This window comes from Hyperoodon ampullatus, assembly GCF_949752795.1.
Source record: "Hyperoodon ampullatus genome assembly, chromosome: 2".
Classification (NCBI taxonomy): domain Eukaryota; kingdom Metazoa; phylum Chordata; class Mammalia; order Artiodactyla; family Ziphiidae; genus Hyperoodon; species Hyperoodon ampullatus.
Window position 1 is genome coordinate 146,365,670 of NC_136915.1, and position 19,925 is coordinate 146,385,594.

Sequence of the window (19,925 nt, forward strand, 5' to 3'; positions counted from 1 at the left end):
GGCTCTCTTTCCTACATTAAGTGGCAAAGACGTTATTTGAGATGAGCTGCAAGTTTATATGTATAAATTTATCCCTGTGCTTGTTAATTTTTAGTTTCTGAGTCCCTCATCTTCAGCTGTCAACTCCTACTCAGCGTGGAGCTATCAACCTTACCTGAAATGCCATGCCATATGGCTTTTCAAATTGCCACTTCCCCATGCCTTGATATCAGAGGTGCCCAGGCCTTAGGCTTTCTCTGTCTAGCTGGGTCTCCCTTTAACTTCATATTTCACCAGTTTGTAGCTTCTCGTTTGTTTACATCTCACTTCTTCTCAAACCCTCATTCCATTCCATTCAATTCATCAAGGCTTTACTGGGTACCCACTAAGGTCAGATACTAGGGAAGCACTTCAGCATTTGCAAAGAAGTGTAAGACATAGTCTTCATCCTTAGGGAATGTTCAGTCTAGTAGTAGGAATCAGATAAACACAGAAATAATCATGATGCAAGGAAGAATGTGATCATTGCCTTCTAAAATGGGCATGATGTCAGATGGGAGGGAACTCATACTCGTTTGAGTGAATGAAGGTGGCATTTGAGGTGGATCTCATAGAGTGTGTAGGATTTTAACAGATGGAGTTGGTGGGAAGGCATTTATGGTAGTAGGAAGTGTAAGAGTAAAGGCAGTTAGGTAGGAGTGGAGGGTATGTGTAATGATTTCTCACACCTGCTCCATCATGTAGGGTTCTATAGGCTGTAAGTAACAGAAAAAAAATTAATGTTTAATAATAAAGACATGTATTATCTCCTATTCCAAGTAAGTGGTTCCAGGGTAGGTATATTTAGCAGCTCAGTGATGTCAGGGCTCTGTATCAGGTTCTCTGTAATTTTCTTGGCCTCCCTTCTTATTTTTGAAAGGTGGTTCCAGAAGCTCTAAGCATCACTTCTTCACACAATAAAATTCAAAGGTGAAAAGGGGCATGTCTCTGTCTGTGATTCTTTTTACAAGTGAGGAAAACACTCCCAGAAGACCCAGCAGACTTCCCTCCAGGGGAAAGGACAACATCACTTGTCCAGCCTTGACTGATCAATGGCAATGGAGAATGGAATTGACTTAAATCAATATTCACCTCCAGGACCTGAGGAAGGACTCATGAAGCATTGAGCTGCCAGATACTAGAATAAAATGAGCATTTGAAAGAGTAGAGAGTTTCTGCCCCTATATCATTGCTTTCTCACATCTTTGCAAGCCTTTGCACAGACAATTCCTTCTACATAGGGTGCCATATTGACACTTCTACCTTCCCACCAGGAGCTCCCAAAGTATTCTATATCCTCCAACCACACTGAGTTATAGCGGTCATTTTATTGTTTACCAGTTCCACTTGTCTATGAATGTGCTGAGAGCAAGGACTATTTCTCATCTACTTTGTATGCTTAGCACAGCGCTTGGCCTACCTTAGATGTTCAATATATGTTTGTTGAACTGAATACATGTTTGGTAAACAAATGATCAGGTGAGTGGGGGAAATGAGGCCCAATGACTTAGGTGGGGGGAGGTACCATTTGAAGTTGGTCGTGTAGAGAATGTAGTTGGGTTTGAACCTCCTTGTTTCCTCGTTCCTAAGATTAACCATTGACCAAACTCCACAGCAGATTATGGAGTAGCTGGTGCCAAGCAGCTCAGCACCACCTTTGAGAAACTTATGTAACAGAGAAAAGAAAGCAATTTCCAGGCAACAACTTGATAGAATGTGAGTAAGCAAAGCCAGGAGGGGCAAGCGAAGGAAGGGAAAGTCCTCCCTGAAGAAAATGATGAAATATTCTCGGCTATTTAGTGGAATCTCAGAGGTGCTATCCGGTATCTTCATCCTTACCCTCACCTTGATAATTCACAGTTTTTAATTCCAGGTGAAAGCTCATAATGAATTGATCACAGCCACAGACCTGATGGAGCTGAATACCTTTGTGTTGATAAAACCTTCTTTCTCTTGATAAGCCATCACCAAGAATGTAGAACAAGTTAAAGAGTTTATCGAACTCATATTTTCATCTTAACTAGACAGGATGTAGGCTGTGAGGTTATAACTGTAACATACCCTCCCTTCCCTGAATAAAACCCAAGTGGGAGGGATCTCTGGGTCTTTGGGGAGTGAGCATAAGTAAGTACCTTCATCCTCAGCTGTGTTGTGTGCTTTCATCCCCATGTTCAATCATAATTTCCTCCACTACTAATTCTGAGAAAAGCAAAGATATAGTAGGCCAAAGGAACAGCTTCCCTTCTGCCCTCTTCTGTGTCAGTGTCCAGGGAATTGAGGAATCTTGCCCAAAATGGAATGTGAGAACTGAGGTTGTGTCTGGAACATCAGTGCTGTGTGCTGGTTAAAAAGCCAGGATCTATAGCCAGAAGGACTTGAGTTCAAATCTCAACTCTTCAACTTATAAACTAATGATCTTGGGAAAGTTGCTTCCTATAGCTCGTTGTGTTTGCATCTCTTTCTCTGTAATCTGAGGATAATATGAGAACTTACCTCATAGGGCAATTGTGATGAATAAAAGTTATCATACAGAGCCCAATGGAAGGTATCTGCAACAGTTAGCATTCAATAAATATTTTCTTTTATTTTTTTTTATTATTCTCATCATACAAAAGAGGGCTTGCTTCTTTGGAAACAAGTGGGGTGAAACAAGAAACCTCTTGGAGAAAATGAGGGATTTTATTCCACACAGAGCAACATGAATTCAATCCTCAAGAAATGTCTGCCCAGGAAGAAGGACAAAACAAAGTCACCACCAGAGAGTGAGGCTGATTTGTTTTGAAAAGAATCTTATGATTGGAAAAGAAAGCCAAATCTGCTCCATGAAATTGAGCTACAGATAATAAAAGTGTCAATGTGGGACACTGGTCAGAATACTGACTCGGTTGAAAAAATTCATCATAGTTCAGAAAAATATACATTCAGGCACCTTGTCAGTATACATCTCATCCCACCCTGTGTCACCCTGGCAGCGGATCTGCTTCATTTACTGATAACAAAAAGAGAAAAGAAAAGAAGAAAGTTTTTATTATCTCTGAGCTGAGCGCCACGGGGCCAATATAGCCACCCATGCAAGACTGCTCCTGCACCCTGCTCCCAGCCTCATGCATTCATCAGCTGAATCGACAGCTGCGTGCAAACGTCATCGTGCCTTCCAGCCCCTGGGATGAGGAGCAAAGTGAAGGAAAAAAGATTCTCCCAGTTGAGAGGAGAGCTGGAGAGTCTCCCAAAGCTTTCCTCTCCCCTGGAATTACAGGTGCCCCTGTGAGCCTGGCCAGAAGAGAGCTGACAGCCCCGGCAAAGAGGCAGGGTGGCGGCACAGTTACATGAAAAGTCAAGAGCCCAACCAGGTGAATATGGGTTAAAAGGCAGGTACATGGCCACTTCTGTGAGTCACAGCAGCTCAGGCCACCCCTATCCGGCATCACGCTGCACTGGCAGCATGACCCACGGGAGCATGCAACAGGGTGGGGTTATTCAAGTGTGTTCTGTCCCCACACCCACTCATCCCCCCTCAGGCTATGGGCCCCTTGGAGGTGGGCGCAGTGTCTTGTTCACCTTGGTACCCACATGGCCTAGCTCAGTGCCTGGCTTATGGTAAATTCTCATCACACACTCACTGAACCAACTGAATAGAATCGAAGGATTGCACCAGAGGAAGAAGAGGGGCAGGGACATGTTTTCTTTGAAGCTTTTTGAGGTATAAACATTCCTAATGACACCTCTGAGGAAAACAATTCTGTCTTTGGTATATATCAGCGTCACCTGGGCAGCTTTTGAAATTCAAATGACTGGTCTCCATGGGGGAACCACAAAACTAGACTCTCTCTTTTATTTTCTTCCAGTTCTATTGAGATATAACTAACATACAACACTTGTATAAGTTCAAGGTATACAGGATAATGATTTGACTTACATACATCATGAACTGATTATCACTAAGTTTAGTGAACATACATCACCTCATGTAGATATAAAAGAAAAGAAAATATATATATATTTTCCTTGTGATGAGAACTCTTAGGATTTACTCTCTTAACAAATTTCATATATAACATACAGCAGTGTCAGTTATATTTATGATGTATATTACGTCCCTAGTACTTACTTATCTTATAACTGGAGGTTTGTGCTTTTTGACCACCTTCATTCAACCAGAATCTCTTGAGTAAGGCATAGGCATCTGATTTTTTTTTTTTTTAAAAGACTGACTCCTCAAAATAAAAGGGTTACATGGTTAGGATTGAGATGCACAGGAGTCAGGCATTGAACCACACCCAGCTACCCAAAACTCATCTCCTCCTGAGTGTCCAGCCAGAGGAAAATTTGCATTTGGAGTTAGACAGGGATGTTGCAGATATAAGGAGGAAAGCTGGTGCCCTCGTAATTACTACTTTCCTTGTGGATTTTGTTTGTTTTGTTTGTTGAAAACAAACAAAAACTGAATATCAGTTATCAGGAATGAACTCATTGATAGCAGAGCCATCTATCCAGACAAATCACATTGCCATTGGCCCGTATAAGTCCCTTTTGACAACCTGACCTAAGGACAAGACATCTGATGCAACCATGGTCCCATTAATGGGGCACCCTGAATTTTTTGTGGGGAAGAAATTTCATGTATCATGTGCATATCAGCCATGTTTTTCCAAAACCTATGTGCAGAAATCCCCATGCACATTTTAATTCAAATACCCAACTCTAGTCTCAAATGGGATACCTATTTCTGGTTTATTGCCTTCTGTGGGCTGACCTGGCCTAGGAAACAAGCCTGTACCCATGACCAGGAGCTCAGTTAGTTAGCCCACGGTGGGCACACATTTTCTTTGAGGGGCCAGAGAGTATATAATCTGTGATTTGTTGATCATACCATCTATCTTGCAAACTACTCCACTTTGCCAGTCAAATATGAATTTCATATCATTTTCATGTGTCATGAAATAGTCTTCTTCTTTTGGTTTTTATTCAACCATTTTAAAATGTAAAAACCATTCTTAGCTCACTGGTCATAAAAAACAGGCAGCCGGCCAGGTTTGACCCATAGGCTATAGTCTTCCAACCCCATCTTAGTCAAGAGGATGTTGTCAGAGCTGGACAGAGCCCTAAGCCTGTGCCCTCAGGTATACAGTGATAGAGGAATGCAAAGAAAACCCATCGCAGCTGATGATATAGGCTGGCTCTGCTCAAAAATCCACTGAGGAAAGTTCAGGAGGGACCCGCAGAATCTGGATCCCATGCTAAGACTTGTATTCCCATAGAAGAAAGGATGTGTGCAGATGTATGGGGGTGGAGGGGAATGAACAACAGTGATAAAATTTTAACTGGGGCTCCTGAGTATAGAGTTTGTTATAAGCATCTGGCAAACCCCAGAAAAGTCTCCTGATTGTGCTGGCTGAAACCTATTCATATGGTAATGTTTTTTAGGTTATTAAAGAAGAGGCAGTTTTCAGGAAGGAAACATACTTAGGAAGAAGAAAACAATTAGTTTCTATTCCTGAAATAGAACCATCATTTGAGAGAGAGAGAGAGAGAGAGAGAGAGAGAGGAGAGGAGAACTCTATGTATGTATCTAGACATGTAGAGAGGTATATGTCTAGTCACTTTCAGATCACCCCCAACAGATTTTTTCTTGCACAGCAATCATTGACTGACTCTGAAATTCCTCTCACTTGTTCAAGTCATTGGTTGAAATCATTTCTCTTCCTATGTCCTCCTCTTAAACCCCTTTGAGTCCATAGTGGCTGGGGACTAAGACATAAAAGAGGCACACAAACAACCTTGGATGTAGGGCAAGTGTGCCACATAGACCTGGGTGTGCACTCTCATCAGCGTGTGAGAGTGCGTCCTGACTCCATCTGTGGCGAAGGTTGGAGGGACATTATAACTGTCTTTCTGAATATACAGCACCAAGGACTATAGGAAAGTCTGGATGGAGGTGACAGCCCATAGGGGATAGATGAGTTTGTGCTGATTAGGACATATATCTGGGAAAGCAGAAATTATTTCTTTCCCTTGTCACCTCTTCCTGTTCTGTGGCTTCAGCTTCACTTTAGTCTAAGAGCCCTGCTTTCCTAATTAGCCAGCGCTTGTTTTTTTTTTTTTTTTTTTTTTTTGTGGTACGTGGGCCTCTCACTGTTGTGGCCTCTCCCATTGCGGAGCACAGGCTCCGGACGCGCAGGCTCAGTGGCCATGGCTCACGGGCCTAGCTGCTCCGTGGTATGTGGGATCTTCCCAGACTGGGGCACGAACCCGTGTCCCCTGCATCAGCAGGCGGACTCTCAACCACTGCGCCACCAGGGAAGCCCATGCCAGCACTTGTTTAGCAGAGCCCAGAGCCAGCCAGCCAGCCAGAGTCCTGTAGACTCTGCTAAGAAAGATCTATAAAAGTAAATGGTCTCTCCTCCTCCACTTACAGCCTTGGTACCTTGAGGTATCCCAAGCTTCTTCCTTGCTTCCCAGATTGTCACGAGGGCCACCACTTGTGGTTCAGCAGGTTGTGCCTTCCCCCAGTGCACCCAGCTGAGGCAGGGAGGGATGGCTGAAATCCAACCTGCATTCTGCTTATCAAGCTGTGTACCATCAGGGCTGTGTCTGATTCCTCCTTCCTCACCTTCCCTCCTACGAAGGACCACTCTTTTCTTTTCACAGATGTTCTATCTGGTCATCGAGCAGTACGGACAAGCACCTATGTCCTCCCAGAAGGTCACCTTTCTCTGATTCATCCAAAGATACTATACAGGCCTGTATTACCATCACCCAAAGCATTCATCATCCTCAGTATTTAGTTATCCTTCTTACACATGTCAGGCTAATGTGAGAAAGATACAGACTTTTTTCAGAAATAAGAGAGACATATCGCAAGGTCTGAATTCAGTGGGAAGACAAATGTAGTCAGGTACCCATCACCAGCCAGAGGGTCCTAATGTCCTAAGAGAGCAAGAAGGACACCCTTCCTTTCTCTTTCTGATGCTGGTGGTCAGTAGGGTCTGAAGCAAGTCTATTTCAGACCCCACCCTAGCAGAGTTTGCTTTCAGTAATAAAAGTCAGATGTCCAGCTTGCTGAGTCCAGGCATCAAAGGGGCATATAGCACTCTCACACCTGGAGCAGCACAGTTGCCAGAGTCTGGAGCCACTAGAGAGTGTGGTTTCTGCTTGGCTTTCTTTCCCCTGAGGTCTTGGGTTTTGTTCATTTTAATCCAATTAGAGAAAAGAAAAATCAGTAAGTTTTTAAGGGCTGGTGGAAAAGGGCTCAATTGACAGCAGCTTAATCACTGTGCTAAGCAAGGTTAATTTCCACCCCTGGTCTTTAATAGGCCTGGTACTGGAGATGAATTTTTTCAGTTGATGCCACACTCAGGTCACCTGGCTGCCCATTTTAATCAGAAGGCTTCTCCAACTCTAATGTTTATGTTTTAACCGCTCACCCGTTCTTCTCTGGAGGCTGATGTAATAGGAACTGCAAGCCAGATTCCTCCTGGGCTGAGTTATCATGAGATCCAGCCTGTTCCTCCCTCTTCCCCAACTCCTGGACTCTGCCATCCAGTTGCATCCTTCCTTCCCCTAGATCACCTAGGATCAGGACGTCATGGCAGCACCCTCTAACCTGAAGGTGCTGGAAGGTTGAAGAAACAGAGGGGAGATAATACAAATTAAAAGATGATTACAAACTATACTCAAGGCTGAAGCACATAAATGAAAATCTATTAACTGCTGATTTATGGTTTGGTGACCCCTGCTTACTTGCTGGGTGATAGAAGTGAGTGTGAAATCTGTTAGCTTCTAGAAGTGTTTGGAGAAGCCTACACAGCTCTGAAAAGTATTTCTCTTTTGGGTTAGATCAAGTAAAGTCCCTCTGAATGGCTTTCCTGCATTGATGAATATTCTGCAAAGCTTCTCTAAGACAGTAAGCACAATTAAAGGTGGCGCTCATGTAACCTGGCACCCTGAAACACCAAGAGCCACTTCTGGGTGACATCCCTACATGTGGCAGGAGCACTGACTATACATCAGGCCTGAGTTTATTCTAATGGATTCTCAAGGCAGTATTAAAGCAGCAGGGTTCAGTTAGAGGCTAAGAATTAAGAACCATGATGGGTCAGACAGACTTACATTTTTAACCTCTCTGGGCTCATTTCCTCCTTATGGGAGCCACTACCAGAAATTCCTGGATTGGCCCAAACTAGAGGCCATAGTTAGTCAATTCAGGTTTTCAGTGCTGTCTCAGAAACACATGAAGACTAGGGTAGAAGAAATAATTGGCCTTGGTCCAGATAGACAACTAGGGGAAATAATCTGACCCAGAAGGCAGAAGAAACTAAATGCTCTTCGGCTCTCCTGATCTTCTTCCTTTTGGTTATTGCAAAGTGGAATAGGCTGTGGACCCAGCCCAATCTCCTGGCTGGCAGCCAGGACACCAGACATTCACACTGCCTTGTCTCTAGGTGGGAACACCATGTCCTAGACACTGCTTCCGGTTCCTCACCTGGACCAAATGAGAGATTAACATTCACAGTGAAGGCATCAGAGTAAATGAGGTCCTTCTGGGGAGGGCCCTCTGGCGGTGTCATGATCTAGTCAGCTGTGTCACAGCAACAGGAATACTTGTGTGCTGCCTTCTGCCAACTGTTCTTCCCAAGCTGTCCTAATGGCTCCCTCCTCTTCTGCACTGATATTCACATCCTCCTTTTTCTCAGATGCCATCTTTTGCTCCTCCTCATTACTGCCATCGTCAGAATAGATAGTTCTTTACTATCCTCAGCTGATTTTTCATTTGTACTTCCACCTCTTGCTTATGTCATACATCCTTTAATTACTTTTTGTTTTTTTTGTAAGCAGCCCCATGAAGGCAAGGACTGCCTCTGACAGACCCTTATGCCCTTACAGAGCCTTGTTCATGGTCTGATCATGGGAAGAGCCAATAAAAGTATGTTGGATTTAAATGAATAAATTGGGTAATGTGCAGCACAGGTAAGATAGTCAACAATATTATAATAACTTGGCATGTGTGTTATCTATAAAAATGTCAAATCATTATGTTGTACACCTGAAACTAATATAATATTGTAAGTCTACTATACTTCAAAAAAATTAAAAAATAAAAATAAAGTGTACTAAATCCACTTAACTCTCTCAAACGCCTTTGTGGTAGAGGTGTTATTGTTGCCTTCAATCAACATTAAGCATTTATTAAGCCCTTGCCTGCTAGGCCTCGTGGCAATTACAAAGAAGGGCTCCACTAATACAGTCTCTCTGGTGCTTTGGCTATTTGTGTATTTAGTGTTTTTTTTTTTTCTAAACTATTTGGTGGTAACTTTCCAAAGAACAAGGAATTATTTTTTTCTGCATGTCCAACAGGTGCTCATCACAGGGACTGTCTATATATCATTTCAACCAAACTCACCACAATATTAATGGTTTTCACCCATTTTACAGCAGAAAAAGTCAAGGTTGGTGTGTGTGAAGTATTTTGTCTATGGTCACTCAGCTGAAAAGTAGCAGATCTAGGATTCAAGATTAGTTCTCTCTGGTATTGAGAGCTGAGCCCTTCTCACTATACTGTTCTGTCCCTCGGTGACCCCAACTTATTTATCTCATGTATCAAGACCCCCCACCACACCACCTTATACAAGGTAGGTACAAATGATTGATGAATAAATGAAAATACAGTCCCTCAACTCAAAGAATTTATTCACAATCTAGCTGCAGAGTCAATACATAAAGGGGCTAAAAAATAAATAGCAATTCAAAAGATACCTAACAGTCCAGTACAACAATACAAAAACTGTCATAAGACTGTATAAGATTAATTGCCAAATGAATGATACAGATAATAAGTGCTCTAGGGCTGGAATGATCTGGCAAAGCTTTATGGAGGAAGAGGGATGTTTCTAAGTACAACTTTCAATATTTATGAAGTGTCTACTCTGGACAAAGCCCTATATGCAAAGATCGACAAAAGTCAGTCCCTGCTCTCCAAGGGTTTTGAGTGTAGAGTAGGGAGGTAAATACAAAGTGAGGTTTTGGAAACCGATAGGCAGCGTAGAAGAGGAGGTGGTTGTCCAACTACCTTCCCTTGTTTTTCTTTGCCTATGCTCTCCCCAAACAATTTATTACAGTCTTGCTTCTCAAAGTAGGATCCAAGGACCAGCGACATTAGGCTCATTTGGAAACTTGCTAGAAATGCAAAATCTTGGGATCCACTCCAGACCTACTGAACTAGAATCTGCATTTTAAAAAGATCCAGAGTTGATTCGTGTGCACATCAAAGTTTGAGAAGTGCTGATCTAGGATGCAGAGTACTTAAGCAGCTGGGACCACCATCATTTCTCCATCCGTGCCGTGTTTCCCACTCCAAAGCCCCACAGTCCTCCCGGAGCCGGTGTAGTGTATTTAAGGAAGCCAGTTCAGGAGTCTTGCTCTCTGTCCTTTCACCACTGTTGATGACTAATTTCTCCTTCTTTACCTACAATATATTCCCTCCCCCGAATCCCTGACTCATTCTCACCCCTGCAGTTCCTTGCTGCTCCCAATACCTTCTGTTCCAAGAGCCAGATAAATAAGAATTACTTTTGCTACTCAGTTCCCTCAAATGTCAAATTCTCTCTGGAGTTGCTGGACTTGTCAAGGAGAAGGAATTATCTTTATGGTTAAATATAGACTCTGTCTCTCTTTCTCCATGCCCACCCTTATCCCCTTGAGTCAGAATCAGCAGCAAGGGGAACAGAACAGAGAGAATATTTTGCTTCTTCAGATGGGAAGGTATTGATCAGGCAGAGAAGAGAAACAAAACAGAAAATAAAAACAGGAGAGAAAGCAAAGGCATTCAAGTCTCAGATGCATGTAGCCTGGATACAAAAGGGCTCTTTTATTAGGCATGGATTTACCTTCAAGTACAAAATGTAGGAGAGAAGATCTGAGAAAATGAAGCAAGTATTGAATATTGGGCATTTGCAATAGGAGACGTATGAGCTGTGATGATTAAAAATCAGCCTAATGGTTTTCCAAGACAATTTTAATACAAGGGGAAAATGTTCTAGCCAGATTAAAAGTTAGAGCTCTTTACCTTGGATGCTCTGGTGGAAAAATGAGGCTGCCACATGAAGAGAAAGGACAGTGGACAGGGAAGAGTGATGGCTTTCCTCCTCAGTGTCTCAGGGAGTGTACTGGGTATTCTGCAGATGCTTTACATAGATTATTTCATTTAATCCTCACATAGTACTGTAAGGAGGCATCATTAATCTTATTTTATAATTAGGCTTAAAGAGATCAGAGAACTTGCCCAATGTCAATAGATACTTGCACAGCACTCATGGATTTTGTATTGGTGAATTCACCTATAAGCTAAAATTTACTTTTAACCTCAAATCAATACTCATGGTGCTTTCATGGTCATTTGAAGACATGCGCAGAGTGATGAAAAATTTGAGTCATCCAACGTGCATATTCTCAGATGAGGTCAAATGACATGACCCTCTGCCTTCTTATTTCAGCTCTGATGCTATAAACAAGTGTCCTTTTTATGGTCTATTTAGTGCTGCATTTTTTTTTTTACATGTTTGCACTTTTTGTTGATGAGTTCACTGTTAAAATGGCCCCAAGCATAGTGCTGAAGTTCTATCTACTGTTCCTAAGCACACGAAGGCTGTGAGGTACCTTATGGAGAGAATACATGTGTTAGATAAGCTTCACCCGGACGTGAGTTATAGTGCTGTTGGCTGTGAGTTCAGTGTTACCGAATCAATGACATATAGTAAATACAGTGCCTTTAAACAGAAATGCATGTAAGAAAGGTTACATCTTCATCAGCTGATGAAAATGTCATGGCCAGAGGCTCACAGGAACCTAACCCTATATTCCACCTAAGAGCAGTGGTTCAGTATTCACTAATTCAGGGCTTATGGCAACTTTATAGAACAAAACTACTGTGAATAAAGAGAAGCAACTGTATTTTTTTTAACTCTCAGGTAAAATTATAGGTATACATAGACACACACACATATACAGACACATACACACACATATACATATACATGTTTATCTTCAGGGAGACCACGGGAACAGAAGACTTTTAAAAGTCATTTGGGATAGGAAGTAAGACCTGTAAAGAACTTGCTAAACTGCTTTTTCTGGTGAGAAAGTTTGAGTGAATGTCCGCCCCTGTCTTACTGGATGAGGGGTGACGTGTGGGGACAGAGTTGGGTCATGGCCCCCAGCTCTTTATCCTCCTTTTCATCAGCTTTTCCCCTAAATATGTGTTGAACACATGGTTTAAAAATATTAAATTGAAGAGAGGCCAAGTCACGAGTCCGCCTGGGTGCCCGGAAGGCTCTCTCTGACACCGTTCCCGTGGCTGTGATTGGACTTGGGTCTGCCACACTCTAAAGCTGTGCCCTTTCCCCTGTATCTTCACATCTGCAATGTCCAGGAATGTTCTATTTCTTGAATTCTAGAACTTCATGGAATAAGAAGAACGAGCCTCTCATCCTTCTGTTGAGCACAATTCGCTGTCCTCCCATTTCCAAAACATTGTCTTCTTCTCACCAGGTCATCCTGAAACAAAAAGTGCAACACTCAGGACTCCCATTTTCACTCAACACTGGTGGATATTTTTTTAAGAACTGAAAAGTCTCCTACAAGCTGAATAGTATAGGACCACTTTGATTGTTTTTACATATCTTATAATGAGGTATGTTTCATATTTGTATTGTTTCTTTCCCCTAATTTCATCAGACTCATCTTAGCTCTGGCTACTGCTCTATGCCTTTTTCTCCTTGACAATCTATTTTCACTTATTTTCTCTTCATTCTTCAATTCAGCATGTTCTTCCACCCCAGCCATCCCATTCACCAGCTGCCTAAATCAGTGGATACATTTCATTCTTTACCTTATCTTCTCTTCAGCCTTTGACATCATTGACTACATCCTCATTTTGCTGAGGCCTTGTGGAATGAGTAAATAAAATTTAGGGCCATAGAATATTAGAGTAAATAGGACCTTAGAGACCATCAGACCAAATCTGTCAGTTTGGAGGGGAGGGGGAGAGTGACTTGCCAAAAATCATGGATCCAACTGGTGGAGGAATTCCAGTGCCCACTTCCCTGTAGCAACTGGTCTCTCAGCCTACAGCATCTGTTATTTTATTCCAAGCTGGCCTCCCATCCAAGCATTATACAGGTCTGACCCTGACCAACTCCATGACTGGCTGAGCTGGAGGATGTTCAAGGTGATAGATCTATCTTTTCTGTCACTTCACCCTCCTCTGCCTCCCAGGGGCCTCTAACCCCTCAGGCTGGCCTTTGGCTGATCATGACACCAGAGAATCAATACCAAGAGGAGAAGAAGATTGAAAGTGCCAGGCAGAATCCTTGAAGATGCCATGCCACACTGATGAAAGTAAACTGATAAGAATTTTACTGCCCAGAGTTAAAGACCTTTGGACATTTATTCTGTAATGTAAGACAGTTGCTAAGTTGTAGAAGGATATGTATTTGGGGGTATCTTCCACTTAAGCCTGTGAATTATCATTTGTGCAGATACCCTAGTCAACTTCCTAAATCTGCTTCTAATGAATATGGTGGGTCCTTGCACTCTGAAAGGCTCATTCTATATATGGTACAAGTAAAAAGAAAAGACTTTTAGAAGAAAACAGGGAGGAAGAAAGAGAAGGGGGAAGAATAGTTCAACTTAAGTAATCCCCAAATGTGGCTGCTTTTGTAGCATTCAATACAGGGGAAAATTCCTCACCTTATAAGCAACAACAAATGGATCCTGAACTCCAGATTCTATTTGCAGAGATGCAGCTTTGTCCTTGAGGTTTTGAGAGGACTCTTCACGATGATGGAAAATTGGGGTGGAATCCATCATGTTTCATACACTACACCTTGGGATCTAATCCAAATGGTGAGCAGCCCAGAGCTCTGATAGGACACAGATACAAAGGACTTAAAAGATGTACCTTTGTTTCTACAAACCCACAAAGTGCCCCCAGGTTTTGAAAGGAGCAACCATGTTGAAGTGTTTTCACTCTTTTTCTAACTCACTGATGTTTTACTTGTGAACTTTAAATATTATAACAGCCTCATCCCTGTTGTCATCAAGCTTTTTCTTTCTTTTTTTTTAATCCAATTTTTATAGAGCAGCCAAGGGGTAGATTGTGTTTATTAAATTGAAGAAGATAATGCATGTGTAAAATGTTTTGCAAATTGTAAAACACTGTACAGATCTTAGTCATTGTTATTATCATTTATTAACCAATGCTGATTCTCATTAGAAAGAGTTTGGCCAGTCTAACTCCCATCACCCCCAGCCTCATATGCTGTTATCTTATGAAGTGGAGTGAGTCAGGAAGAGAAAAAAGCAATAAACCTTCCATATGTCACACACTCGCAGAAAGAAAAAGGACTTCCATTGAAAGATTCATTCATTCATTCAGCAAATATTTAAAGAATATTCTTTGTGAAAGCAATACAGTGGTGAATTGTAGTCTCCACCTCGAAAGATCTTCGTGCATTACAGGAAGAAAGACATTTTTAAAAAGCAAACAATCAATTCATGATGATAAATTGTGTTAAGTACTATATTTATTGAACAAATGAATAAGTAGTAAGTGAATTAATTAATGGTTTCTCCGCATAAGTGATATTTAAACTGAGAACTGAAGGATGAATAGGAATTAGCCAGGAAAAGAGCTTGGGGCCTTTAAAGCACTGGGAAAGGCCAGTAAACTGGGTGAGCAAGGAAGAAGGTGACATGGGCAGAGGCCGGCGGATGGTAGAGCATGCAGAGCACCGCAGGCCACAGGAAGTTTGTTCTGGCTGGGACGGCTAGCCTGTGTAGCTTTGGTCCAGGAGTAACTTAATCTGATTTAATCTCTAAAAGGATCACTCTGGCTGTTACTTGAAGAATGAAGTTGGGGGGTGGGGTAGGGACACAGGGACTGAAGTGAGGGGACCACTTAAGCTATTGTAGGAGTGTAGATTAGTGAGACCAGTGGGTTGGACTCGGTGGAGGCAGTGTTGTTGGAAGTGAGCAGACATACTCATGACATACCTTGGACTTAGAATTAAGAAGCTTTTGATGATCGATTGGGAGGCGATGGAGTTGCCAAAGATCCCCTCGAGGTTTCTAGCCTGAGCAACTGAGTGGAAGAGCTTGGGAACAATGGAGGAGTTTGGGGTGGGTGGTGAGCATAATTTTAATTTGAGGAAAAAACAAAAGACGAAAAACCTTGGTCAGATGAGAGCAGCGTGTCAAGTCTGGAAAGTGAGATGGGTAAGACACAGCACTGCAATACCAAACTCCTTTTGCTATGTGACTGGTATTTAATAATGTCTTTCGAAAACACCTGGCATAGGATAGGGTTCTGTCAACTCTCAATAGACAGTACAACATGGCACAGAGCTCTTCTCCAGGATCAAGGACCCTGGAAAAGAAGAAGCACCCTTTTCATTTGTAGGAATATGGTTTCAAGATTCCCCCAGTAGGCAGCATTGTCATATTGACTAAGCTCTGATTAGTTGTTTACCTTCCTTACCATCTCTGGAGGGCATTCCCCTTTTCCTTACACTCTTACTTCTTCGAATGATGTTTTGGAGACCACCTCAATTATGTGACAACAGTCTTTTTTTTTAATTGTGTTAAAATACAATAACATAAAATTTACCACTTTAATTATTTTTTATTGTACAGTTGAGTGGTATTAAATGCATTCATTGTTATATAATCATCACCACCATCCATCTCCAGAATGCTTTTCATCCTGCAAAGTGGAAACTCTGTACCCATTAAACATTAACTCCCCATTTCCCCACCCAACTCTTGCTAATCATGCTTTTAACAGATGTAACAGCCTTCATTGCTTAGAAGGAAAGGTGTTCTGCCTTGAGCTGGGGTAAATTAAGAAGTTGGCAGTGGAGGGGAGACCCAGGCAGGACTCTGTCCTGGGTGAGTATCAGCTTTCCCTGGGTATCTGTCATCATGGCAGGTGGAAGAGAATGACAGAACCCTAGGTGGGAACTTAAACTTGGAGGGTCAGAGCCCAGCTTCTGGTACAGTTTTCTCTCTCTGCCAAGAGAGTCCTTATTGTGTCTCTCAGACAAAACCTCGGCATTTCTGTGTTTTTTGTTTTGTTTTAACAACTTTATTGAGGTATAATTCACATAAAATACAATTCACCAATTTAAATTATACAATTCAATGGTTTTAGTATATTTATGGAGTTTGCAACCATCACTGCAGTCAACTTTAGAATATTTTCATCACCCCAGAAAGAATCCCTGGACACATTAACAATCACTCCCCACCCTTCTCCAGGCCCCACCATGCTCACTGCACAGTGCTAGGCAACTACTAATCTGCTTTCTTTTTTGATGGGTTTGCCTACTCTGGACACTTCACATAAATGCAATCACACCCTATGTGGGTTTAGATGACAAAATATTTTAACAGAGGAATGCATTGGTCTTTTGCTAGGATCTCCCTTATTATGCAGTGAGAAACAACAGCCCTAACCCCAAATCACAGCCAGGTAAGCTGGGAGAATTGCAGTGTTAGAGAGGCTGGCAGAAATCCCCCCTGGCCTCAGCCTCCCCTCGGGCTGGGAGATCAGGACTTCAGAGCTTCCTATCTCATCACTTTCTAAAAGCATAAAGGCCATTCCGTCTGGCCCTGGGGGATTCCCTGGGGCTCATTGCTCCAGGTGATGGGAAAGCCTCTGGCCTACAAGCACTTCAGGTCACATTTCTTTGCCCTTTAAAATAGAGGGAAGTTATAATAGAGGAAAGAGGTATTCAGGATGACACTGAGAAACAGGGCTTATAGCAGAGACGAGTGACCAGAAAACCCCCCAAATGTCTCACGTAGGAGCCACCAGTATGATTTTCCCCTAAAAATATTCCCCCGCTGGCATGGGAATCCCTCAGATAGCAATTCTTTCCTTTGGGCAAATCATAAACTCTCCCTCCCTGTGTTTAGTGCTTTAGTTTCCCAAGCACTTGGGCACACATTGTTTTGCGATGTCTTTCATCCTGTTAATTTTGATAGAGCACCACCCACCTGTTTGCTTGTAATGAGGTTGTTGAGGATGAGGTGCTTTGCCTCATTGGTGCTCCCAAAACAATTTACACTTACCTCTGTTATAGCACTTAGGACCTTTTATTCTCTCTATTTGTTTACACAGTCTATTCGCCCCTTTAGACTATGAGCTACTACAGCAGAAGCTTCTAGACCCAGCACAATGCAGGATACCTAGTAGGCAGATAGCAAAGGATGCCAGCGCTCACAACCTGTTTTATGGGAAGAAGGTAGGGCTTAATCTTGTAAGGATAGAAAGTGATTGACTGAAGAACCCTCTTCAATAAGGCACTTGAACCCAGGTTTTGTAACTCCAGACCCAGGGCTTTTCATTTGGCACTGGTGCTTATAGCCATGTGTATCGTCGTTTGCAGTTTCACAACAGGCATTTATATACATCGTCTCAAGTGACCTTCATAATAGCCTTGTAAGGCAGGGACACAGTTTTAGAACTTACTGAATAAGAAAACAGACTTAGAGATGTCAGAAAATTTACTGGGCAAACCAGCCCAAAACAAGGGCTTTGCAGACTTGTATTTAAAAGCTAGTTCTGTCCCTTCTGGCTTGTGATTTAACAGTTATTTCATCTCTATAATGGGAATTGCAAACTCTGCCTTACAGAAGTTTCTGAGATTTACAGATAATGTAAATGCATCGCTTGGCTTGTAGTAAGCACTGCATGGCAGGCGAATGTTATGATCGCCCGTTTGAAATTTGAAGCTAAAAGTTACATCTGTATTTTCTAAGGAATCCCTCTGCCCTTGTAGACCCTTGTTTTAAGATGTAAATGCCCTGGGAGGGACAATACTTTAAGTCTGGCACATCAGAGCAGAAGGTGTTAGGGTTGAGTATTGGGGAGTTACACTAAAATACCCAAGAGGACTGAAACTCGGGGCTGGAGGTGACAAAGACTGATTTCCTGACTTAACCACAGTTTTTCAGGTGGTCTCAGAGGGTGCAGAGAGTAGGATGGTGGGCAGCTAGACTGCCTTGATTCTTTCCTGTGCAGCACACACCCCTATAATTCCCTAGGAGAATGAGGTGAAGCCTGGACTCATGGAACCCATAGCTCGGGAGAAAGATCTGTGCGCTCATGCACTCCCTCGAGGCTGGGTAAGTGGGTGTCCAGAGCGGTTATGAATCAGAGAAGCATGTGCATTTGTTTGACTTTGATGTGTCAACACTTGCCTGCATATGCCTCCTTTTGCAATGTTTGTAAAACGAGGTCCTGGAAGATGGAGTGTTACCTCTTGCCTTGGCCGTCCTTGGAATGAATAGCCTCATCGCTCTGAATTCATTTGGTGTTTATGGGAATATCATATGTAGTTCTGTCGACATTCCCTAAACATTATAATGCAGTTACCATAGATAATGTTCTCCTAATGCAATATGTTATCACCATTTTAACAACCTGACATACGACGGGCTCATATTATCACTTAAATGAAGCCATTAAGCAGCTAGAGGCTTCCAGGAGTCAGAAGTGAGAGCATCCAATGGACAAAGCTGTGCCACTTCCAGCACTGCTGACCTCATCAGCTGGAGGGGAGAATGCAGGTCTACCTGGGGGTCATCCAGCTAGCTGGCCAAAGGCTTGTAAAACAGTTCCCTTCGGAAGCTAACTTAGACCCCAGGCCTTGAGTTAAGAAAGAAACTCCTGCCTTATTACAACTCCTCTTTAATGTAGAAAAGAAATGTTGGTGCCTAAGAGCAAAGCAATGAGATGTAATCAAATTCACAATTCCAGCTACAGAGTTGAGTAGTTTAGATCTGAGGGAGGCAGCAAACTATTCAGAGACCTGAAATTACACCTGAAATTACCACTTGCCCGTGGGGTTTGATTTGAAGCATAGTAATAGCATCAACTAACATTTGTAAAATGCATGAGTTTGACAAACTCTTATCACATATACTATACTTTATTTGATCTTCAAAAGCACCCAGTAAGGTAAACATTATTATTATCCCCATTTTACAGGTGAGGAAAGGGGGTTATTTTCATCAAGTCAGCCTCATAGGATTATAGGAGGAGTAAACAAAATAATGCATGTGAAAAGCCTAGCATTTAGTAAGCACTCTCCATATATTACTTTTTATTAACTGAGATATTTCAGTGGGAAGTTTCCTTTGTCCAAAATCATCTCTTGTCTTCCCAGAACTTAATCCCTAAATTCCATCATAAAATCATCAGTCTGATTGGTACTGGATTCATGAAATGGGTCTGTTGTAGGAGTCTGGCCCCCTGAGTCCAATTTCATAAACTGAACAGAGATGGGAGGAACCAGTAACTTGGGAGTCAAAAGAACTCGCTCTAACTAAATAATTAAACTTCAGGATTAATAGGGCTTCACTTAAATACAAACTAACAAATGAATTTTACAAGAGGTGCTGCTTACCCCAGAAGACAGTAAGAAGTCCTGAACTCTGAGAGGTTAGGAGAGAGTTTGAATTTTAAAATTAAACAATTGAAAGTTTGTTCTCAGCTGGGACAACATAGACTTTTTTTAAAAGACTTTATTCTTTTAGAGCAACTCATAGGAAAATTGAGAGCAAGGTACAGAGATTTTCCATTTACCTCCTGTGCCCCACACAGCATGGATTTTTTTTTTTTTTTTTTTTTTGCGGTATGCAGGCCTCTCACTGTTGTGGCCTCTCCCGTTGCGGAGCACAGGCTCCGGATGCGCAGGCTCAGCAGCCATGGCTCACGGCCTAGCCGCTCCACGGCATGTGGGATCTTCCCGGACCTGGGCATGAACCCGTGTCCCCTGCATCGGCAGGCGGACTCTCAACCACTGTGCCACCAGGGAAGCCCATGGATTTTTTTTTAAACCAGCTTC